The sequence below is a fragment of the Lissotriton helveticus genome, chromosome 9, assembly GCF_964261635.1.
Source record: "Lissotriton helveticus chromosome 9, aLisHel1.1, whole genome shotgun sequence".
NCBI classification, from domain to species: domain Eukaryota; kingdom Metazoa; phylum Chordata; class Amphibia; order Caudata; family Salamandridae; genus Lissotriton; species Lissotriton helveticus.
Genome location: NC_136070.1, coordinates 843,241,118 through 843,259,413, shown reverse-complemented (window position 1 = coordinate 843,259,413; position 18,296 = coordinate 843,241,118).

The following is an 18,296-nucleotide window of genomic DNA, read 5'->3' as shown; positions in this document are numbered from 1 at the left end:
AGGTGGCGTACCGCCTATCCTGTACCACCGAAACTCATAATTAGTGTAGAATTCCGCAAACTCCCCCAAAAAATTGCTTTTGAAATAAAAAACAAATTATAGCACTAGTCTATGTCCCTGTCACAGAGGTAGACAAGCACTACAATTTAGTAACAGAAAGCCCTTTCTACCAACAAAATGGACTATTGCAACTTGAGTTGGCAGACTGCATCGCTCCGGACACAGACGCCAACCCAAATTCCAAACACCATGGTGGAATGTCTATGGCAGCACCTTGGCACAGGAGGCGAAAACAAACAATGCAGTAGAAAGATGGCACAATGTCTTCCAACCCAACTAGGCAGAACTCAACCTACTCTATACAAATGTATGAATGCATTGCAAAAAGAGCAAAGCTACCAAGAACTACGAATGGAGCAATCTGTTAGGCAAAGTGAACCTAAACTGAGCTAACAAATCAAACTAATGATGACATGCTACGATTTAGAGTCAAACTCTTCATTATTTACAAAGGAGTAGATTACTTAGCAATCATAGCCAAAAGCATGTTCTAAAATAAATGTTAGCCTACCAAAGTCCTCAAAAACTATGACAAACTCTCAACATACAAAATCTATTTTTATAATAATAAATATATTTTATTATATCAGTTAAACAATTATTTAAAATTGCAAAATTAATAAAGACTGATATAATAAATATATATATAAATTATTTTTGAAAAATGTAACCATCACCAAACTAAATAGATAAAAGCAAACTCAATCTAGCACATAAAATAATTAAAACAGATAATCCAAACAATTCCAACAATCACATAAATCTGACATAAACAGTAGAATATCACATTTCCTACCAAAAAAGGAAAGAAATAAAACATACTGTTCTGTTGCTGCAGATCTTTCTCTGTCTCTGAAATAAAAATTAGTAAACTGCTAAAAATGAGATAAATTAATACAAAAAATGCAAAAATATAGCAGATCTAATCAAAATCCCTCAAAGCAACAAAAGTGTCTAGGTCCCCTAAAAAAACACCTGTGAAAGTGTTTTAAAAAATAACTCAAGAAAACCACAAAAAAAAGGAAATTGAATTATAAACCATATGTTTATTATAAACCAAAACTGATTTCCTTTAAAAAATAAATTGTAAACATAAACCTGTATAGTAAATGTAAAAAAAAAGACAAAACACACTACATTCCCAAAACTACATATACCTAACAGTTAATCATCAACATATAACTAATATCACACAATTTAACATAGCATAGTGATACATTACTAAAATAATCCAAACAACAAACTAATGAAAAACACTATTAGCAATTCACCTAGCTAAATATACAAAAAACCCACAAACAACACTATAACTGACTTTTAAATCTACCTCATAAATCCCCCATACCATCAAAGCCCTTATCAAATCCTTTTTTTTAAATTAATGCATCTGTTCTGACGAACAGTTGCATCTGGCTGCTAAATCAAACAAAACAAAGACTATATCCCTAACAAAATGAATACGAAATATTATAAAAATGTTGAATGAATGTTTAAAATAATGTAAATAATAATTAAACATGTAAACCATATCAAACAATGTTATCAAAATGATGAAAAAATGTATAGTTTAAATTAAATAATAGTATAAAATATTATTTAATATATACTAATAAAACATATTAAAATAATGTTGAAAATAGATATATAAAAATGTTAAGAAGGGTTTAGAAATATATATATTAAACATATAAAACATATCAAACAATGTTATAAAAAATATATGAAAAAGTTATGAAGTATACATTAAATAATAGTATACAATATATACAATGATTTAATATATACTAATGAAACATATGGTAAAATAATGTTGAAAATATATATAGAAAAATTTAAGAAATGTTATAAAATTGTTAACAATGAAAAATAAGAGTTGAAAATGTACAAAAAACAAATGTATATAAATATGATTTACCTGTTTTTTTATTATTGAAAAATAATGAAAAAATGTTTTATTTACTTAACTTTATTATTTTTTTTACTTTAGGGATATAGGATTCAAAATGTAAAACTATATAATAATAAAAAATTGGAAACAAATAAAAATAGAAAAATGTGTGACATCTTTAATATACAAAATTTGGGGAAGGTGTTGGATATTAAATTAGTGACATTTACTATTCCCACTCAAATCTAAACCAATTTAGGGAAGGTGTTGGACATGAAAGAGGTGATATTTACTATTCCCACTGCAATCTAAACTAATTTGGGGAAGGTGTTGGACATTAAAGGGGTGACATTTACTATTCCCACTCCAATCTAACCATATAGGGGAAGGTTTTGGACACTAAAGGTGTGACATACAGGGCACTATTAGGATGGCAATCCTTTTAAAAAAAATATTTGTTATTGATTTTCAAACAACCATCGTCATGAGCAGAGAAGCAATGTCAAATGGGCAATTGACAGCATAATATCTCACAAGTCGCTTCTCACTGTGACCCCTGGCCACATCCCTCCCTCCGCCACCGGTGTGCATCCATAGCATGGACTATGAACAATTAGGGTGCATTAGAATTCAGCACATCAGCAATATTGAACAACAGAAATGCAGTACAAGGCATACATGTTCATTAGAGAGCACCATCCGTCTTATTAACCGTACCCTGGATAATTCTCCTTGTGTCACAGTGCCAGTTGGGTCCCCCGGTCTCCCAAGCCCAATCCTTCCTGCGAACCTGTCTCAGGAGCCTGCAGTGTTGCAACTAAAGCCTCCCACGCCCTTGCTGCCTCTTGCACTTTGTCGTTATTGGTGCGTGCGGCCTGTTGTAATCTAAGTGTACCTTCACTCTGTGCCCACTTGAGCAGTTCTGCCCGCTTTCTCCCCACTCCTGACCCCCTTGCTGATTTCCAATGCATTGTAATTTCCCTCATGGCTAACACGAGGCCCAGGTCTAAAAATGTACTTGTTACTTTCGTTTTAGCAGTGTGTGGGAACCAGTGCAGCAAACAAGTGCCCAGGTCTAGTTGTATCGTACGATCAGTTATACTACACAGCAGTTCCAACACTTCCTTCCAATACGTTCCCAAACTCGTACATCCCCACATCATATGCTGGAAGTCAGCTCCCTCCAATCTACATCTCGGGCACTGAGCGGCCGCCGCGCCAAAATATCGATTAAGCTTGGCTGGTGTCAAGTACGCCCTATGCAGGACATAGAATGGATCAATTGAAATCTAGTATTTCTCATGCTCTTCCAGGCTCTTCTAACAAGCCGGGCCCATGTTTTTTGAGGGATTTCCCTACCAAGGTCCACCTCCCACTTCCCCTGCAACGTGCGCAACGGCTCCAGAGCTTCAGTCAACATGCGCCTGTAAAGGCAAGTTATGGCCTTAACAGTTCCCGCTGCTATTACCACATATTGCAACACCATCGTGGTCCGCGGTTCTGACAGATCCATCCCCCAATATCGCTGTATTGCCGAAACAAGCGCCGAATGCAGCACATAATCCCCTCGCGGAAGATCGTATTTAAGTTGAAGGGCCTGAAATGAAAACAGGGCTTCATTTTCGTAGAGGTCTCCTAGCACGTGTACTCCCAAATCTTCCCAGTTAGCCAGTGCCGTCCAGTCCCCACCATGCAGGAAGGCCGTGCACATGCCCAGCGGTATCTCCGGGGCATACAGCCGAGTGATCCGCCCGCCATCCTGTCGTGAAATGGGACCGCCCGCCATAAGGGCGGGGGTCCAGTGGGGGCCATTAGGATGTGACCGCCACAGTGGCGGGCGCATCCTGCATTCCTGACATTGTGGTGGGTGGTGCACTCAGCACCGCCCGCCACAATGCCAGGAAGGAATGTTGTGAACTTCCATGCACAACATGGCAGGCATCGCGTGGTGCCTGCCATGTTGTGCAAGGAATTGCTGTGGGGTGCCATAGGTACCCCCATGTGCACCCCCCACCCCCCAGAGTCCCTGGGGGCCCACAACGTGCCCCCAATAGCAGAAACCACCTGCCTTTCCGTGGCAGAGGCACATCCCCGCACACATGCTAATATGGATGGTGGTGTCTCCCAGACACCGCCACCATGTTAGCTGCTTTTCTGCCCGTTCGAGTCTGCGACCGGGCAGAAAACCGGCAGACGGTCTTTACATCCGCCTGGGTCCCCCCCGCCATGGTAATCTGGCGGGGGGAATTTGGGAGCGGGCAGTGGTTTTTAGTGGACGGATCGCCACCGCCCTAAGGGCGCTGGCGATCCGTCCGCTATACAAATGAGCCCCTTAGTATTCCCACTCCAATCTAACCATATTGGGGGAGTGTGCTGGACACTAAAGAGAAACATATTACAAAATGAAAATATTAAATACACAATCAATACTTCATGTTCATATTTTTTTAATATAATATTAACTAAAATGTTATCTAAAAACACAATTATTGAAAATACAAAACTTTATGTACATATTTATATTTTAAGTTATAAAATTGCTATTTTAAATATTATTAAAAAATTATATATTGTTCAAAATATTTTCTGCCATTCATAAACTTTATACAATAAAATAAGAATAAATGACTAACACAAAATTCATAATCATTAAATAAAATGTATTTATATCAATGTAATATTTAAATAAAATTTTACAAATTTAACTTCAAATTAAAATTCAATTCTTTTATAAATAAATTAAATATGTTATACAAATGTTACCATTTTTTTAAATATAAAGATATTAATGCTAACAAAAATATTTCTAGTTGTTCTACTTAGTTCAATATTTTATAATATTTCATTATTTCTTATTTAATAGCATTAATACATATCTTAATTAACATCAAGTTAAAATATATTAAAAATGTTAATATAATAAAATTAATTTAAAAATTCTGATTTAATAATTTGCATATCTTACCATTTAAATGTAAACATAAATTCTTAAAACATCCCCCACCCTTAGTTCCTAAAACCTAATATCCTACTACTAAAAATAAATTCAACAATTAATTATATACATTATTACAACTAAAAACACAAATTTCAAACAATTTCATGAGTAAAATAATTTCTTACTAAAATGACACATAAAAAATAATGAACAAACACACTACAATTGATTACATTCTAATTAACACTTACAAACGAACAGACCATGCAAACTTTTTGAAATAGTCAAACTTCTATCAAACAAACTAGCGAAATCATCAAAAGAAACCACTAAATCTAAAATAACCTGAGATGAGTTCTACTTCTTTTTCATAACTAAAATCAACCCGCTTGGTAACAAACGTAATGCTTCCTCAAACTCCCCTCCTTCGCCATCTGGGACCCTTCTCTTCTCTCGTCCCCACCAAGCAACACCCAAAAACAAGGCTCACTGGTCCAAATTTGACCTGTATCATGACCATTCCATCTCGAAAATTCTATCCTCCTTACAACCGAATAACCACTTTAACGACCTGATCCCCGCCAACTGCTTGGCAGCAACCACCTCACTCATCACTCCTATCTGGACTACCATTAACAATGCTTCCCTTCTCCAAGGGACCATATCCGACTCACTGAAAACCGGGCAAGTCATCCCCATTCTAAAAAAAACACCCTGAACCCGAAATTCCAGATAACTTCAGACCCATCTCGAATATCCCTCTTCTCACTAAAGTACTGGAGAAATGTGTGCAGCTACAACTAAACCAACACATTGCCAATTTCAATCTACTCGAAGAATTCCAATCGGGGTTCAGGCCTGGGCACAGCACTGAAACTACTATTCTTCACATTGTTGATAATGCTCTCCTAGCCCTTGACCAAGGCAAAACCTGTCTTCTGATGTTTCTGGATCTCTCTGCGGCATTCAACATGGTCAATCACGAGAAACTCCTTGAACGCCTCAAACGCAGGATGGGCTTAGGAGGTACCGTTATCAAATGGTTTGGTTCCTTCTTCCAGAACCGCAGACAGAGATTCCTTGTCAAAAACAACCTATCTGCTCCCTCCTCGATCTCCATCGGTGTCTTGCAAGGCTCCACTCCCTCCCCTACCCTCTTCAATCTCCACCTCGAACCTTTAGCTGAAATTATCCACTCGCCCAAAATCTCCTTCCACATGTATGCCGACGATTCCCAGATCTGCATTAAAATCTCATTTCTTGAGGAGATCACCCATCTAAATGATGCCCTGAAACTGACTGTCCATTTGGCTTGCCAACAACCAGCTCAACACTGAATGCCCAAAAAACAGAGTTTCTTCTCATTCCCCCCCCAAAAAAATATTCTGACATCCTGGAATGGACTAACTCCATCGCAGCACTCAACTGCACCCCTACCATTGTGGATTCTGGCAAATCTCTTGGGATTATTTTGGACCGCAACCTGAATATGATTGAACACATCAACACAATAGCCAAAACTGCCATATTCCATCTAAACCACTTTGGAAAACTAAAACCATTCCTTGGAATTAACAACCTAAAGAGCGCTGTGCAGGCGTTAGTTATCTCCAGAATTGAATATGGCTGCTCCACAATATCTAGCCTGCCTAAGACTTCGACTGCCCCCCTAAAAGCTTGCCTCAACACAGCAGCCACACGCTTATCCGGTTAAAAAAATTTGACCATATCTCACAACACCTGAAGACCTTGAACTGGCTTCCGCTTGAAGGCAGAATTCAACTCAAGCTGGCCTGCATCACTCACAAAGCCTTGTACACAAACTCCCCAGCATATCTTGCCCAGAAAATCATGCTATCTGGGAGATCCAGAAACTCCCGATCCGCCAGAGACGGTGTGCTCCAGCCACCTCGCTTCCTCAAGGCAAACACATACAATCAAGCATTCTCCGGAGCTGCACCAAGAATCTGGAACTCGCTTCCTTCCTCATCAGAAGAATACCTTCCCTGGCACTCTTCAAAAAAGAAGCTGAAACCTTCTTAATGAGCAAATTCCTCCAATAACGCTCCTTTGGTGCACATACTGCCTTTTTCGTGATTTTTTTTTCTCGCTTTACCTGCTACTTGTAACAACTCTCACTCCTTCCAATGCACCCTGATCTTTGTACATATCTTTTACGACCTATCGTAATCAAATCACCCGCTGACTCTGGAACTGCATTGACACTTGTATATATCCACAGCTTTGTCCTACGTTTGTCATTCCCCTAACCCCCATCTTTGAATTCAGCCCACGCCATCCTATACTTGGATCTGTACCATTTATTGTATATATCTCTTCCTTGTGCCCTACTGAACTCAAGTCATTGTTGATTTTGAAACTGTATTGACTCTTGAATGTATCCACGGATTTGTCCCACTAGTGACTTTTCCCTATCCCCATCCCTGTGCTTTGCCCATGCCTTCATATACATAACGTATCTTTCCTTGTAAAGCTCTCTGATACCCTAACGGGTCATGTTTGTGCTATATGAAACTTCCAATAAATAAATAAAAAGATATGACATACAACAATATTTTCTACATCGATATTTTTTAGAAAATATGAACAACAACACTAAAAACAAGAGTTTTATCATCAATATTCCTGTTTACGATATTATTGATGTATTGATATTCTTGACACAATATTTTGGTGTGCCCATATTATTTTTCCGATATTTCGCCAAAAACACCAGATTGGACATATTACTAGGTTTCACTGCCTGCACATCTCTAAATACCCCCTAGTGGCAGACAGGCCATATTCCTAGGCTTCTTTGCCTGCACATCTTTATACCTACCACCTGGAAGCAGACAGGCCATATTCCTAGTCTTCCCTACTTGGACATCTCTAACCCTAAAGGATAATGCCAGGTAGGGTCTACTCTTGGTCCTAACTGCAACACCTCTCTAACCAAATCACCTGGTGGCAGACAGGGCCATATTCCTAGGTTGCACTGCCTGCACCTATCTAGCCCCAAAACCTGGGGGTAGAAAGACCAATTGACTGGGCTTCACTGTTCTGCACCTTTTTAACCCTACTACCTTAGGACAGACAAGGTCTACTCCTTAGCTTTACAGTGTATATGTCTCTAACATTAAATGCCAGGGACAGACCGTCCAATATCAGGGCTTTAATGTCTTCACACCTCTAACGTTACAGCTTGGGGAAGACAGACCTTGGGTCTTGCAGTTTTCCCAATTGTACAGAATTTGACCCTTGTCCCACTTTCGGCCTGCAAAGCTCTAGCCCCCTCCACTTGAAGCAGATAGCCCCTACCTTTGCCTCTCACCTCTTACAAGCCTAGCTTCAAGGCAATGGACCTCATGTGCTCTACACATAAGTAGCACTCCCAGTCCCTTGGCCTCACAGAATGTAAAGTTTTTTAGTACTCCCAATCAGGGGTGTACTGGCTGTAGTGGGCACTGTGCATTCCCCAGTGGGCGGAAGGGGTGGCGGACGGTTTGGTGGCTGCTTTTCTTACAGGTGGCGGTTTTGCAGCAGTGCTACAATATCAATCTCAAGTAAGAAAAGCAGAAGCAGTGCCTCTTGCTGCCAACCCCCGCCCCACTCCTGGGGCCAGTTGAATAGCAACCTGCCAGGGGAAACATCCATTGCAACGCAGTCATTACAACGACCTACCTTTACAACGCAACTTTTATAATACAACTGCCTTTACATCGCATGCCATTACAATGCATGCCATTACAACGCATGTCACTACAATGCGTGCCATTATAAAGCATACCATTACAAAGCATGCCATTACAACACATTCTGAGGTAAGTAATGGAGATTTTTTTTGTATTAGAGTGGGTATGGGTTTTAGGGTATATGGGAATAGTAATGTTTACCCCTACACTACTCAACACTTTCCAACTGTTGCACTCACTGGAGTGGGAATAGTAATTTTTACCCCTGCACTATCCAACACTTACTCTACTGTTGCACTCACTGGAGGGGGAATAGTAATGTTTACCCTTACACTATCCAACACTTACCCTACTTTTTCCCTAAAAGTATTATGCGTTGTAATGGTATGCATTGTAATGGAATGCGTTTTAATGTTAGTTTTAAAAAATGCATTGTAATGGCATGCGTTGTAAGATCATGCAATGTAATGGTAGTTGTGATGTAAAGACTGCATTGTAAAAGCATGCATTGTAATTGCATGCGCTGTAACAACATATATTCCCTGCCAGGGCTGGTTGCTGTTCCCAGTCCGGCCCTGCTCCCAATCCATGTTCCGCACAGGCCTACAATGTATACATGGATGTAAACATGTGGTATTTGTATTGTGAGAACCATGGTGAGAGGCGGTGGCAGCAATGTAATCAATGATTGATAGAAGAGGTAACTGTGTTCTGAGAATGGAAGTAGAATGTTACCTTGTCGCGATATGGTGTTCTTTAACAAGGTGTTTTGTTAGCTATTTCTCAGATTGGAGCTGGTTTAGGCATAGTCCTGATGGATACATGGAAGACATTCCAGATCATAGGTGCTTAAGAGGAGAAACATGTTGTCTTGTTTAGTGCTTTACAATACAAAGACATCTACTAAATAGGTTCACAGTGCAGATAAACACACACTAGATTATTCTACTTCACCCAAATGCATGACGTATACCTACTTATTGGACCAGGCCTTCTCTGAGGGCACCCCAGATTTTTCCTTCCTTTGCTGTAGCTGTTCTGTTGGCTTTTAGGACTCTGGGGTGCCGCTCGCCGAGGAGATTTTGAGCGTTTGCAGTCTGGGAACTCTGTGCCTCGTTTTTGCCAGCCAGGAGCCCCGTAGGGCATTGAAGCGGCGTGGGAGTGTGTAGGCGCTGGAGGACGGGACTGCGAGGCCCATCAGGCTGTGCGTGTTCCAGCGAGCACACCTGTTGCCTCTTCCCGTGTCTCCGCCCCCCTGCCTGTGCCTATTTACTCCTCGCGGCCCCCGCTCCGCGGGAGCCGCTCGCCGAGGAGATTTTGAGCGTTTGCAGTCTGGGAACTCTGTGCCTCGTTTTTGCCAGCCAGGAGCCCCGTAGGGCATAGAAGCGGCGTGGGAGTGTGTAGGCGCTGGAGGACGGGACTGCGAGGCCCATCAGGCTGTGCGTGTTCCAGCGAGCACACCTGTTGCCTCTTCCCGTGTCTCCGCCCCCCTGCCTGTGCCTATTTACTCCTCGCGGCCCCCGCTCCGCGGGTGCAGCTCGCCGAGGAGATTTTGAGCGTTTGCAGTCTGGGAACTCTGTGCCTCGTTTTTGCCAGCCAGGAGCCCCGTAGGGCATTGAAGCGGCATGGGAGTGTGTAGGCGCTGGAGGACGGGACTGCGAGGCCCATCAGGCTGTGCGTGTTCCAGCGAGCACACCTGTTGCCTCTTCCCGTGTCTCCGCCCCTCTGCCTGTGCCTATTTACTCCTCGCGGCCCCCGCTCCGCGGGAGCCGCTCGCCGAGGAGATTTTGAGCGTTTGCAGTCTGGGAACTCTGTGCCTCGTTTTTGCCAGCCAGGAGCCCCGTAGGGCATTGAAGCGGCGTGGGAGTGTGTAGGCGCTGGAGGACGGGACTGCGAGGCCCATCAGGCTGTGCGTGTTCCAGCGAGCACACCTGTTGCCTCTTCCCGTGACTCCGCCCCCTATACCTGGACTCGCATTTAACTCGGGCAGACCACGCGTTAGCGGGACGCGTGTGCGGGACCTATCCCGGGACAAAGCCCGGACTAAGGGCGGACCTTCTGAGACCCTCCGAGAACCGAGGAGCCCGGGCCGGGCACACCCCCTTGCCCAACAGGTACTGGTTGTTGTATTATAGCCCACTACTGTCCTGAACCCTTGCACTGCCATCCGTTTGTAAATGTCGACTGCGATTATAGAGCAGCCCATGCCCGACAAAGCGGGTGTGTTGTTGAACGGTACTTTGGATAAGTATTTCTCCAAGTCCTCCCCTGACATTGTAAGGGAAAACATCTTGGCGGAGAAGCGAGCGGATCGTCGCCGCTCTGTGGAAAGTATGAAGAATGGGTCAATTCTCATGCCATTATCTCCCGCTATAGGGCTGATTGACATTGTTACCGAAATGACATCTAGCGAGTCGATTAATTTATTAGATAATCATCCCTTGGATTCAAATGTGGTTGTGCTTACACCTAACATGACAACTAAGATAGATGTGAATAGGCCAACCTCTACCCCCCAAGCAAATAGCTTATGTATGACAAAGGGAGACGCTTTGCCTTTGGTAACAATACCTCGTAACAGGGTCACAAAACAAATACCCCCTGAGAAAAGCTACGGTCCACCGCCTATTAAGAAACAGCGGAAAAGGAGGGATCCGCTACAACCCAAGTTGAGTTTCGAGACTTTGGTAAAAAGGCGATCACTGCCACGAAGGTACCTCATGCTCTACATGTGGAACTCGAGGGGAACTCTACATCGCCTTCATCATTACCCCAGCCAAACCCAGTGACAGATAATGAGAACAGTATGGACACCAGTGGGGTTGTGAATGTATCAATAGAGACCAAGGGCTCTGTGTCACTATTAGATATAGAGAGTTTGATCAAATCATACTCTGTGAGTATTTTAGAGAGGTTGATGAAAGTGGAAAGTAGGCTGTGTAAGATCGAACATGCATTAGGCAGTAAGGATGCTGCAACTGACCCTGGTCAAATTAATGAAGGTAAAAAAAATCAGAACACTACATCAAAAAACACATCGACCCCTGTGCAAGTGCCTAAACATATCCCAAATCATACTACAATTCCTCCCGCAATTGTATCGACTGTAAAATCTATGGGGAATACGGTAACAGCGATGGTCCATCACCATCCTCCTCCTAAGCCTCCTCAATTAAAAATTGTTGACCAATCAACTACAAATGCCACAAATAAAACCATTGATATCAACAATTCTAACACACTTTTGAGAAAACCAACGAGGGAGGGGGGAGAAAACAGACATACCTGGGGGAAGCCTAGAAGGACTCCTTTGCCCGAACTTCCCCCGGAGGCTGTACCCTATGTGGTAATTTTAACAGGGGTGCCTGTGCTTAGTCACAATAAGCGGGAGGGCTTTTCCCAATTAAAAAACAAAATTATGCATTGGCTGAGTATTTATAGGCCAATTGCAAACCACATTAATGGGGAAATTACCCATGTTCGTCGTCTCCAATGGTTAGGGGGCAAACCTAAAGACATCGAAGGTGACATAGTGGTTGTGAATTTTCGAGATCCCAATGCTGTACAATTCATTTTGAATTGGCAGATGGGAAGCTCCAATAATTCAATAATCCCTAAACCACTAACCTACTTCTACCCTAGGTCATTGGTGTTTCCATCTCTACATCACCCGCCCCAGTATTGCCCTCCACAACGCACACAGCAAACACAGCCAAGTAATCACTTTAGTGTCCAGGACGCTGTGAGTAACCAACACGTTTTGCACCCCTCTTCATTCCAGAATGTAAGCAACATGTACCAAGCACCGTACCCTGTGGAAACTTCAGATCCTAGGGTATGGAATTATGTAATGCCCAAAATATACAATCCCCAGAATGGAAGGATGGATCACCTAAAACCCTTCACCCCTCTAGAAACCTTTAATAGGTTTGACACCTTCAGCGGTCTAGATGATTGTGATTGATGCCATTCGACCAGGGGGGATGAGGGAACAGATAAAATGTGTTTGGGTGATGTGGGCATTCCAGATAAGCTTGTTGTACCTGACAATATTGTTCTTCCTTGTTTGGGCAAAACTGTATTCCATGATATGAATGTATTTGAAGATGCAAATGCTATGGAAGAACAGGTATTAGCTATGACCATCTTGGGGAGCACCTTAACCGTAGAAGTAGCGCCTCTGGTACCCCTACCTGTGTCTTTCACCAATCTTGATGAAATGTCTGGGGTTGTTGTTGAGAGGCCATCAAATCTCATTAAGTCGAGTCGATAAAAATGGTTTGTTGGAATATAGCTGGAGTTGTAAAAAATCTGAGGGATCCTGAGTGGACAAACTTTATAGAGTCCTTCGATTTTTGCCTCTTCCAGGAAACCTGGGCAGTGGAGGTGCCTCATAGGGTGGGTTACAAGACATATGGAATTGGCGCGACTCCCTCTAGAAGTGGAAGGGCATCAGGGGGACTTTTGATATGGGTGAAAATAAATCTAAAGGTAAAGATCGAGGTGATACCCACTAATTCTGTAGATATATTGGCAATAAAAGCTACAGTATCTAATGGGAAGAATCTATTCCTTGTAAATATTTACAATAGGCCCTTACCCTCCTCTGGAGAATCGCCAACTATTGCAAAATTAGATTGCTTCTTGAGTAAACTGGATTCCAGGCAAGATCTTGTTATTTTGGCCGGAGATTTAAATTGCAATTTTGAGCCAGTTCAGGGTCTTAGCGAAATTTTTGATGAAGAAGACCAAGTAAACAAAATCCCTACTCTGGAGAATGTTAAATTCGTTAATTGCTCTACCTTGGGTCTTCAATTAATGAGTTTATGTACAGAACATTCTCTTAGGGCTTGCAATGGAAGGTTACCATCTGACAGCTCTAAGAAACCAACATTCACCAGAAATACTTACAAAAGTAATTTAGATTTTGTTATCGCTTCTATCCCTCTCTGGCCAAATCTCCTGGACTTTGAAGTACTGGAACGGTTTGAAAGTGATCATTTTCCCCTAACTTTGACATTAGATGTCTCACTTTTTAATAATATGGTCGAACAAAGCATAATCGAGGAAAGGGCCAACACTAATCTTGAGATACATATTAGTAATAACAGAAGATCTCTGAAATGGCCACTCATACTGGACCATAGTGACATCCTTAGTGAAATATATACACTTCTGGCCGGGACGTTTGGACCTTATTTGGCGTCAATGGGCGAAGATGTAATAAAAACAGCATTTCTGCCAATACATCAAAAAAATTTTGATGAAATAAAACTATTAGTCACCAAGATGCCCAAAAAATCCCAACAGAAGACACAGAATCTGTCCCATAGTAAACCTTGGTATGACAGATCCTGCAGAGAGTCAAAGAGGGAATTATTAATTGCAATTAAGGCTAAATCTCCTTCAGATGTAAAACAAGCAAGGAACAAATATAAATTTGTTCAAAGGGCCGCAAAGATGGCATGGGAGGAAGATAAATGGGCCGATTTGCTGCTAGCAGCCAGGGCGCGTGACAATGTCGCTTTCTGGAGGCTGGTGGCAAATGGGAACAATGTGGGCAGGGTGGTCAAGGATGTCTTTCTAGACGAACAAACTTGGGTCACCCATTTTACGAACTTATATAAAAAATATGACGACCCAAATTTGGATATGCATGCAACAAATTGTGAATCCCCGATAGATCAGCTGTCTTTTACTTTAGGCGAAACAGAGCTGGCAATAACCCAGATTAAATCAGGAAAAGCTCCAGGCTTGGACAAAATTCCTGGGGACCTATACAAGCATGATTTATCAGTATGGGTACCCTATATTAATTTTCTGTGCAATGTATTTTCTTGCACTTTAGAATTTCCTGAGAGCTGGAAGGGAGCGGAAATTGTTTTAATCTTTAAAAAGGGAGATAGAATGGACCCTTGTAATTATCGGCCAATAAGTTTAATGGATATTTTACAAAAAATGTATTCACGTCATATTTTATTACGCGTAAACAATTGGCTAGATGAAAATGCAATACTGACTAAATTCCAAGCAGGATTCAGATCTAAAATCAGTACAATAGATCAGATTTGTAGATTCTGCTGCCTCTATTGGAAGTACGTGGTGATTAAAAGGTCCCATTTATATGTTGCCTTTGTCGATCTAAGGGCAGCATTCGACTTGGTGCCTCGCAATCTCCTATGGAAAACCTTGAGTGCAGCAGGTATGCCTAATAACCTTGTCACTCAGATTAAGGAGCTACATGCAGGGAATTTCGCGAGAATTAGATGGGGTCCTAATGGTGAATTAACCCAGAAGATACCCATTGAGCGTGGAGTCCGCCAGGGCTGCGTCCTGGCCCCCACGCTATTCTCTCTTTTTGTAAATGATATTCCCCAATTTTTGGAGAGATGTAAAAATGACTCTCCTAAATTGAATGGTGAGAAGGTGACATCGCTACTATTTGCTGATGATACCATTTTGATTTCCCAAACGAAAAACGGCTTGCAGACAATAATAGATACTTTTAATGAATACTGTAGCCAGAAGGGGTTGGAAATCAACGTGAAGAAGACTAAATACATGGCCCTAAATCCCATAAAACCAGACAGAGGCTGTCTAACGTTAAACGGTGAAAAGCTGGAATCCGTCCCTCATTTTTCATATCTGGGGGTGACTTTGGATTCAAACTTTACCTGGAAAGCCTAAATGGACAAAAGCAAATTAATCTTTGCTCAGAATGCTAAACCTATTCTTAGGGAGCAAAGTTTAAGTACAAGTAAAGCAGCTTCCCCTGTGATGGAATTATTCAAGGCCAAGGTCCAATCAGCGGTCCTTTATGGGGCAGAAATATGGGGTCCCGGCTCAAGGGAAACTTTTAGTCTCCTAGATAATAACTTCATGCGAAGTTTGGCAAGGGTTCCGAGAGGTACTCCACTAGTGCCCCTGGAACTTGACCTAAACTTCAAAAGAACCGACCACCAAGTTTTGATTCGACCCTTGATGCTGTGGGTCAGACTATGGCATGTCCCTGAACTTCGAGATTATAGAGACGGGCTAAAAGAAGTTATGATACTCGATAGTCAGGTTGACATCCCATGGTTAAGGCATATCAAGATTTGGTTGAGTAATATAGGGCTGAAACACTTCTGGGAGAACCCTGAACAATTACCCGTCAACCCCAAATTAGTACTAAAAAGGGCCTTTTGGAGCTTCATATTAAACAGGACTATAAGTAATAGAAGTAGTGGGACCCTGGTTTTAAGGTTCCTAAACTCCAAGGACGAACCCTTGTATGAGACCTTCATGGATGAAATAGAGCCCCCGCTTGCCAAAACTTTATTTTTAAAGTTTAGATATGGAAACTTACAAATAAAAACTACTTTGGCTCGTTGGGCTAGGAACCGTGATGTAGAAACCTCGATAATGGATGTAAATTGCTCTATGTGTAACCATAACCAGATCGAAAACGAGCAACATATCCTCCTATTCTGTCCTTGCTATACTCAGGCAAGAAAGAGATGGATTAAACCCATTTGCCTTCTTTTAGGCTTGAGGTCAAGTTCACAGGCTCTGAGAATCCTAACAACTAATACATCCCAACAAATAATATTTAGTGTTAGTAGATTCTTACTTTCTATATTCTATTTAAGGAAAAAATTGGGGCATCGATTGTAATGGAATTGATCTGCTTGGAATTGATAAGATGTTGCTTAACTTGCCCTATGTATGAAATGTTTTCGCTCCAATCAGCTCCAAAGTTGTTTGTATATTTTTTGCTTTCGTTTTTTAATTAATGTTTTTATCCACTATAATGTTTTAACACAATGAAATGTAATGTAATACATGCATTGTTCTTTTATGGCATTTGTGCCGAAATAAAGATAATGAATGAATGACTCTGCACACTTTACTCCTGCTAACCAGTGGTATAGTGCTTGTGCTCTCCCTTAAACATGTAAAAATTAAGTTGGCACAGTCAATTTACATATGTCTCTATCCGACCGCCATATTGAGATGCGACCACCTGGCTGTTGGTTGGGAATGCGTCGGAAACACCTTGGGGGTGCTACAGCCATGAGAAAGGGCCACAGCACATGCCTCCACTGTGTAGCACCTTCTGCATGTCCATGCACCGTGTGCCATCCACCATGTTGTGCATGGCACACAGTTCATAGAAATGAGTGGAATCACTACATGTGCCCTCCGGGCCACTTTTCAGTGGCCCAGGATGGATTGGGCCCCTGTTTGGGGCCCCCATTTCCCTTTCCAACAACTTTTTCATGGCTGTGTTTCCATCATGAAAAGGCTGTCGGAAAGGGCTATTGTAATCCCAATGGCCTGCCTCGGCACCGCCACCATTATACTACGCTTCTCCAACCTGCACCCCGCCGGGATCAATGATCCTGGCGGAGCCGGCGGTCTTGACTGCCAGTATCATAATATGGCAGTCTGACCGAAGAACTGTTTGCGGTCAGACCACCACTATCATAAAGAAGCCCATATTCTCACCCCTATCGTAGACCCTAGAGGCTCACAGAGAAGGGTGCATGGTATTTAAATAGTAGAACATATGTAATTAAGTTTTACAAGTCCTGACAGTAAAATACTCCTAAAGTAATTTTATCACTGAAGCAAGGCTTTCTATCCCTTATACTAACACCAGGTAACTTTACTACACTTAATAGGTGATAATTTCGAATTGGGAACAGGTAGAAAATACTCATTCCACTCATTTGAATTATAATTTGATAATCCTCTTCAATGATGAAGTTGGATATTAAGTTACTATTCTGAAAATTCCACTTTTTTTTTTTGTTGAAAATATTTTATTGATCAAAAGCAGAGGTAGTATTTATCAAAGCAATCACAGTTACAATCTTGACGCAGAGCACGTTCATTACAGCAGTAAGTCACAATCACATTTACAATATGACATTAGGCCTGGTCATTTTCATGTCTGTTGAGGGGGAAGTACACAATTCGCCTCTATAAGCATTCCATTTCCCCCATTTCTTATCCCAAACTCCAGGGCACCCTCTGACCTTATAAACCGTTTTCTCGGTGAAAATTCCACTTTTGAAAAGTTGGTATTTTTCTGCCTAAACCAAATGTGCCTTTCTGCTAATGTTCATGTTAACATAACTGTGAATGGCTTTCCAGGGGGTGTTGTGTATTCCTTCAAGACATGGGACAAAAGAGCCTTGGTTGTGGGGAAGGGTGTTCCTCTCCTGAGCAGGGTGGCCTGGGGGTTTATATCCTTCCTGACCTTCAAAGCATAGCCTGAGGGCTTACTTATCCCCTTTCTGACTTATAAGGCTGCCACTGACAAGAGCAGCTCACACCTAGGCCGGTCTGCCTTTGTCCCCTAGGCAGTTTAGAGACAAACTGAGGAAATGGTGGAGGTTAGAAAAAGGAAGAATCCCTCACCCACAGGTTGCCACAGAGCATAAGAATGTGGTCCTCCGAAACTTATAGACCTGTGAAATATTCAGAGGAAAGACTGCCCTGCTGTTTGAAGAAGGAAGACTGGACTAGCTTGCCTTGACTAGCTTGCCTTGAACGCAGGATCCTGAGACATGATTCCAAGGGATAGTTGGCTGACCTTTTTGAGCTACAGGGACACAACAAGCTTCCAGGGGCTTTCTCTGCAACTTCCCAGCTGACCAGCACCAACTGCACCTGCCTGGTACCTGCTGCTGGCCTCTTCTGGAGTGAGTCCTGATCCTGAAGAGGA